The 7,037-nt window shown below is 37.9% G+C and overlaps 1 protein-coding gene across 1 annotated transcript in view; it reads right to left on the bottom strand.

Moving 5' to 3' along the window:
* Positions 1-386: 386 nt before the first annotated feature.
* CA8 (carbonic anhydrase 8) overlaps positions 387-7,037 on the bottom strand; it is a gene marked incomplete at its 5' end in the record, with an annotated part of 84,276 nt that continues 77,625 nt past the window's right edge. Inside the window, one exon of the mRNA XM_080802726.1 lies at positions 387-1,402. The remainder of the gene's footprint in view (positions 1,403-7,037) is intronic.

Raw genomic sequence — 7,037 nt, 5'->3', positions numbered from 1 at the left:
TCATTTTTGCATAGGAGAAACTACAGAAAGGAAGGATCTAGGGCTTCGCTCCACTTCCCAGAGACTCTGCCCAATGCTGCCCTCCTGTGGCCCGGGGCTCAGGGAGGACCCCAAACCTTAGCAAGCCCCCACTTTTCCTCACTTTGCTGCCATGGCCACCGCTCCTGCCTCTCCCTGCACAAGGCTCTACCAGCATCTTCCTTTGCTGTCATTTTCAGGGATACTCGGTGTGATTTTTATTTGTATTTAATGGTTTCATTATTACAGCCTCTACACAACACATCTAAAACCTCACAACATATACATCTTTTACCTGTATGATTTCGGACTTAGACATTTTGCATCCCCAAATCCCTCCAAATTAGGACTATGAGGTCTGTAGTTTTATAACAATAATTGTAACAACAAATAACATTTATTAAGTACTTGCTTCGTGCCAGGCACACTACTAGTTTACACAAATTATCTCATTCTGTCACATCTAACTGCTTCTAAGCATATGCTTATATTTGCCAGTAGCACTTAAAATTAATTAAAATAAAGATATTGTTGATTATCTTAGAAAGCAATGTCTCAATATACTAAAGTAAAATCCATAGAATAAAATATTTTAAGGTCTTACAAAATGTACAACACTAAATTATTATAGGATACTATTAAATTTATGTTTCTATCATTGAAAATAAAGCTATTTTCTGGTATGTAGTACCCACTTACTTTTTATCCTATTTTTATGCCTTTCTCAAACTCCTAGAAACCAGAGCTTCTAATATGTCAAATAAATCAATTAGATTCATACATTCAATTTGATCCTTTGAGAAATACATAAAGTGATTCTGTTGTTGCATTAACTCCAAAATTGTTTTGCATAATAACCAGCATGACATTAATTGTGGCATGAGGGCTGAACAACATGAGATACGACCTTCACTAATCCTTCACATTCCATCTGCAAGCCGTATGCTGTTCCTGATCAAAACTCTTATTTATTATTAAGAATTACATTATTCTCCAAATGAGTGAATTTTCTCTGAGACAGAAATGAAGGACCGCTAACACTGGGAGTGTATTTTTCCTGTCTCAGTATTAATATGTGATATATATTCATATTAATAATAACTCTGAAAACTAGTTTCATTTCTTCTACACATAAGCAAAAGACAGTATGTGCCAAAGTCTGAATCCTAGCAGCAGTGGTATGGGTGTAGAATATTGGGGTTCTTTTGAATGTATGGCCACTTCTAGTATTTCATTAGAGCACATGTAGAGGCAGCTGTCACAGACGTCCATCAGAGCTGGGTTAGATGAAGACAAACAATGCAGGCTTTGAGGGTCAACCGTAGCTGCAGCTCAAAAGTTTCCGTTTCTCATCGAAGGGCACTATAGGATCGTTGTCTTCCTCCTGGAGGCAAAAAGAATGAATCAATTATGCTACTGACATCCCTCCACAGCAGACCGAAAAGTCTTTTTTTGCAGTCTCAGAAGAGACAGTGAAAACTCAAGATTTCATAAGAAAATGTGGAAATTTCAAAACTATATTCACGGTCAAGTTTGTCATCTCTGCAATTTTTACATCAAGTCCACCATCATTTTATTTCTGTGGCAGAATCTACTAGCGCAAAATTTCACAGAGGTATTTTCAACTGAAGGAAATGTTTGAAAGGCTGAACATTTCTGTACCATAGTTAGTAATAAAATTCAGCTTTAAGTTATTATCATTAACTTCATGTATATTAATCGCAGACGGGTCACTGCTTGTGCAAAAAGACTACTTCTTGCTAGCCCCCAAATAGCTTTCCAATTCTATTAAGTAAATGGATAAATAACAAATACAAAATAATACATGAAAAGATAGACTTTTTTGAAATAGTGGATTTCCCATATAGGAAAACAACATCAGCTATAACATCTACTCATGTTGCCAGCGATGGGAGTGGCCAAACCAACTTTCATGTAGTTGCTGCACATTAACCGGTCCACTCTTTTGGATAATAAAGACCTATTAAAATTCAGATGCATATGCTTTCTGACCTGAAATTATATTCCTAGAAGCGTATTATACAGATATAGCCATCCGATCATACAAAGATTTTATGTGTCAGGATATTCACTGCAGCAATTAAATAACTTCCTTCCTTAATAAAGAAGAACACAATAGAGTACTTTAAAAATGTCCACATATGCTCTCTGTGTATGGATATATTATACATACACACATACACGGTCTGTCCACGTATGCTATGTACACAGATATACACAATTTCTGGAACAATTTATTAGAAAGTATTTGTAATGTGGCGTATATTTTTCCAAACCATGTTTCAAAGAAAATAGTGAGTCCTAATCAAATCTTTAAGACCTCAGATAAAACTTCAAAGGTAAAATAGGACTTTGTGTACACACTTGATAATTATAACCCAGCAAATTTTAAGTCAAAGTGACTCACACGGAACTGATAGTCAAAATTGGGGTGCCTGGGTGGCTCAGTGGGTTAAAGCCTCTACTTTCGGCTCAGGTCATGATCCCAGGGTCCTGGAATCGAGCCCCGCATCGGGCTCTCTGGGAGAGCCTGCTTTCTCCTCTCTCTCTGCCTGCCTCTCTGCCTACTTGTGATCTCTGTCTGTCAAATAAATAAAATCTTTAAAAAAATAAAAAATAAATTTAAAAAAAATTGTGAAGCCACAGCATTTCAGAACTAAAAGGAGCCTAAAGTCCCCCATTTCCCAAAATGTGTAGTAAAAATTAGTTGGAAAAATGAATCCATGTTCAAAAAAACTGTGGAAATTCTGGTTAAATACAGTAACATATGGTGGTTCTATACAAAATCACCTCAGGGTCTCTAACGCACTAATGTGCCCTGTAAATCTCCAAAAGGAGGTTATTATATCCAGGATTCTCCAAATTGCTAGACATCAGCTCCTGACTTAACAAACACCTAAATGTGTATCTTAATGGCTCTTCAGAACACATTTGGAAAAGGCTAATCTACAGGAATATATATTCCAAGTTTAACAAAGTAAAGAAATTTCAATTTAAGAATATATGAAGCCATTCTAAAACTTAAACTATCATGGTCCAAAATACCAATTAAACAAAAGATAGTTAATTGCAGTCTCCTTAATCATACAAACTCAGGTCTTATGCTAGCCTCCCCACCCCCTGCCCCCAAAAATGGATGCTTCATCTTGTTCACTGTAGACACCAAATTACCTGGGTAAATATTTCAATCGATCACAATCTGTGGTACAGATTTGAAACCAGGGAGGCCAACGTTCAAGTTCCAGCTCTGTGAGTTTAGGCAATCTACTCACCCCTTCCGAGCTTCAGATGATAGTGGATCCAGATAGAACCTTCATAGGGTTGTGTGAGAATATAGTATGACAACAGATGAAAGGTGAGAACAGTGAGTCCCAGGCACATAATCAAGCTGTTAGTGAGGATTTCAGCTGATTCTACAGACATCTCGCTAGCTGGAAATTGAACTACGCGATGGCCTATTATTTTCCACAGCATGTGTTCAAAATTTACTTTCCAGAATTTCAGAGAAAGTTTTCATGGAAGGAAATTATACTTGATCACCTTTGCACTGTATTCCCAAGGCCCAAGGCAGTACCTGGCCCACAGCAAACACTCAAAGAAAATGTGTGTGTGCGTGCGTGTGTACATAAAAAAGTGTACAAAATGACAGGAGCAACTTTATTTTATAATTTTATTTAATTTTTAAAATTTGTATCAAAATTTCACATTTACATAAAGGGTTACATAGTTCTAGAATATTTCCTATGAAAACTAGCAGGTCCCTATCTCTTACGCCACCAATTACCTCAACTCTTTTAACTGATTATTTTATTAAAACCACAGAGCTAAATAGTGTGATTTTTATTACTCCTTTTCAATTTTAAGTATTGTCTCTTGACTTTTCCCATGGAAAATGAAGATGTGACACTCCTTCCTCCTGTCAGACATCCCCCCCGCAACATACACCACCCACATGTATATAAACTCTTCCCTCCCTCCATCCTTCCAATATGGTTATATATCAATTTTGGCTGGATCAGTTTCTGTTCTATTATTTCTATTACTGTGATGATGTAAATCTAATCCAGAGCTGAATTATGTGTATTCATGTATCTTTTTTTTTTTCCCCTATACTTCTTTTCTCCGTCTGGAGTGAGTAACTGTAATTATCTTGGTTTTTCCCACCTTAGTTTTCTCTGTACTCAATCCAAAGCTACCTCCCAACCGTCTGACTCTCAAGAAGTTTAAGGCATATCAAGCAATCTATTTTATCTTCCTGGAGAAAGTTCTAGAACCTTCTCATTTGTTCACATCTGGACTCACGACCTCTATCTCTACAACCCCACTTCACAATTGTTTTGGGCATCTCCTTTGCTGGATCTCCTGTTTCCCAAATGCTCCATCTGTTTTCTCCATTTTGGTGAAGCATATCTTCTAGTAGCTTCTCAGGAAATAATCTTCAATGATCTTGATATTTAAAAAGGAATACTTAAAGCTTGACTGGCTAAAAAATTCTAGTGAGTTGTAATTTTCTCTCAGAATTCATGCTTGACGTTTAGCTTCCAGTGTTGCTATTTATTGGTCTGATATCCAAGTTCCAGGTTCTTTCAATGTTTTTTCTCCCTGTAATTCCATCCTCAGTGTCTAGAAATTAGTGGTGCCTTGCTGTGGGTGCATTTTGATCAATATGCTGGAAATTCAACGGGTCCTTTAAAACTTAAAATGTATGTTCATGAGTCCTGAGAAAATGTTTAAATGATTTTGTTGCTGCTTCCTCTCCTCTGTTTTCTCTGCTCTCTCTCTTGTTTTCCTATTATTTGGATAATGGACCACCTGCACTTGTTCTCCAATTTTCTTATCTGTTTTTGTTCTACTTTTTTTTTTTTAAGATTTTATTTATTTATTTGACAGAGATCACAAGTAGGCAGAGAGGCAGGCAGAGAGAAAGGAGGAAGCAGGCTCTCCACGGAGCAGAGAGCCCGATGTGGAGCTCGATCCCAGGACCCTGGGATCATGACCTGAGCCAAAGGCAGAGGCTTTAACCCACTGAGCCACCCAGGCGTCCCAGTTTTTGTTCTACTTTCTAAGAAATTCAGTTCTGCCTTCTGATTCTCCTAGAGAAATTTCTGCCATTGTGTTTACAATTTCCAAAAGCTTTTTAGACTATTCCTTTTCTTCACAGCATCCAATTCCCATTTCGTGGTTGCATTTTCTTCCCTGGCCTCTCTGAAAACATGAATGATCACTTTTTTTTAACTTTTCCTAAGTATTTATTTCTTGTATCTTGCCTTCTTCTGTTTGTTTTGGGCTCTTCTGTATTATACACCTTTTTCAAATGTCCATAACTGTTCATACCGAAGAATGGAAACAACCACTATAAAACAACAACAACAAAAACCGAGAGTGGAGGGGCGCCTGGGTGGCTCAGTGGGTTAAAGCCTCTGCCTTCGGCTCAGATCATGATCCCAGGGTCCTGGGATCGAGCCCTGCATCGGGCTCTCTGCTCAGTGGGGAGTCTGCTTCTCCCCTCACCAACCCCTCCCCCGCCCGCCTCTCTGCTGACTTGTGATCTCTGTCATATAAATAAATAAAAATCTTTAAAAAAAAAAAAAAAAAAAAAAAAAAAACATGAGCAGAGACTCCAAGCACACAAGAGGGCACTTATTGATCTGTCCTGCTTTCACCACAGAATGTACCAGCTGGGCCATTTCTTTAAAGAAGTCCCTTGAGGTACTCAGGTTCTCCAGAAAGACGCTTCGTGCTCCCTGTCTAGAGAGTAGAGGCTTTTCTGCCAGTGTCCTGGAGGCCAAGTGGGGGAGGAGAGAACACAGGACATGAGGATATTATTTAATTATTCTATTTTTCAGTGAGGTATCCTGATACTCAATGGCACCTATGTCCCCTAATAGGGAGACTCTCTTCATCAGCTTTCAACCAGTACACATGATTTCAGCCTCCTTTCACTCTAGCTTCTAGAGATTATCTGCTGCCACTAATTCCTGAGCCTTTGAGAGATTGTCACGTAAACAGGCATGTTCCTCACATCTGCTAAGTCTGTTACCTCACAACCATCTGCTTCCAGCTTCCAAAATATTTTTGGTGCTGTCTCTTTTGTTTTCTCTTCCTAGTCAGTTTGTGTACTTAAAAAAAAAAAATTTTTTTTTAAAAACTTTCCTGTTATTTTAATGAAATTTGTGGTAGAAACAAAATTAATTGCCTATGTTCGATGGATTATCATTATTTGATTTAAAAAAAGGTTATTTTTATACATTTGTGTATTTTCTCAAGTTTCTACCATAACTATATCACTTGATAACCAGAATATATATTTATTCAGAAAAGCCATCTAAAGAAATGATACTTTCAATATACAAAGGCCATCAAACTGACTGGCTCCCCTTTGGGACTTCCTCCAAATACCCATTTATGTATGTATAAAAAATAAGAAAGATTAGTTCTAAAAAAGAATGTTCTATTATACAATGATCATTGTTCATAACAAGACCCCGAAGTATGGCTATACCCTAAGAAGTCCTCTAAATCATCTGCTATTTCAGTATAATTTTAACAGATGCTATCTTTCACACGTGAGTATTTCTGAACTTTAAATTACCTTCTATGAAGAGACCCCAGGGAATGAGCGCAAATCAAATCACTACTGGGAGAATTTCCTGAAAAGCTATCAAAAATAAATAAGCACGTAAAATTAAAAGAAATAATAATAAAATAATAAAAAGACACGTGTGCACACGTGCCCTACTTCTCGGAGGCCACTGCAGGTCCCAGGGCTGACCTAAGTGCTGGTCTGGTTCAGCTCACTGATAACCCATTAAAGTTTCCCTCCCTAAGTAAGATAATTCAGGGTATAGTCTCCAAAATAAGAATCTTTTAAGAAATAGGGATGGGGTGCCTGGGTGGCTCAGTCAGTTAAGCACCTGCCTTCTGCTCAGGTCATGATCCCAGGGTCCTGGGATCCAACCTGGCAACAGGCTTCCTGCTCAGCGTGGAGTCTGCCCCGC

This window comes from Martes martes (genome assembly GCF_963455335.1).
Source record: "Martes martes genome assembly, chromosome: 4".
Lineage (NCBI taxonomy): Eukaryota > Metazoa > Chordata > Mammalia > Carnivora > Mustelidae > Martes > Martes martes.
The sequence above is the reverse complement of the archived record's forward strand: the minus strand, read 5'-3'. Positions and strand labels throughout refer to the sequence as shown.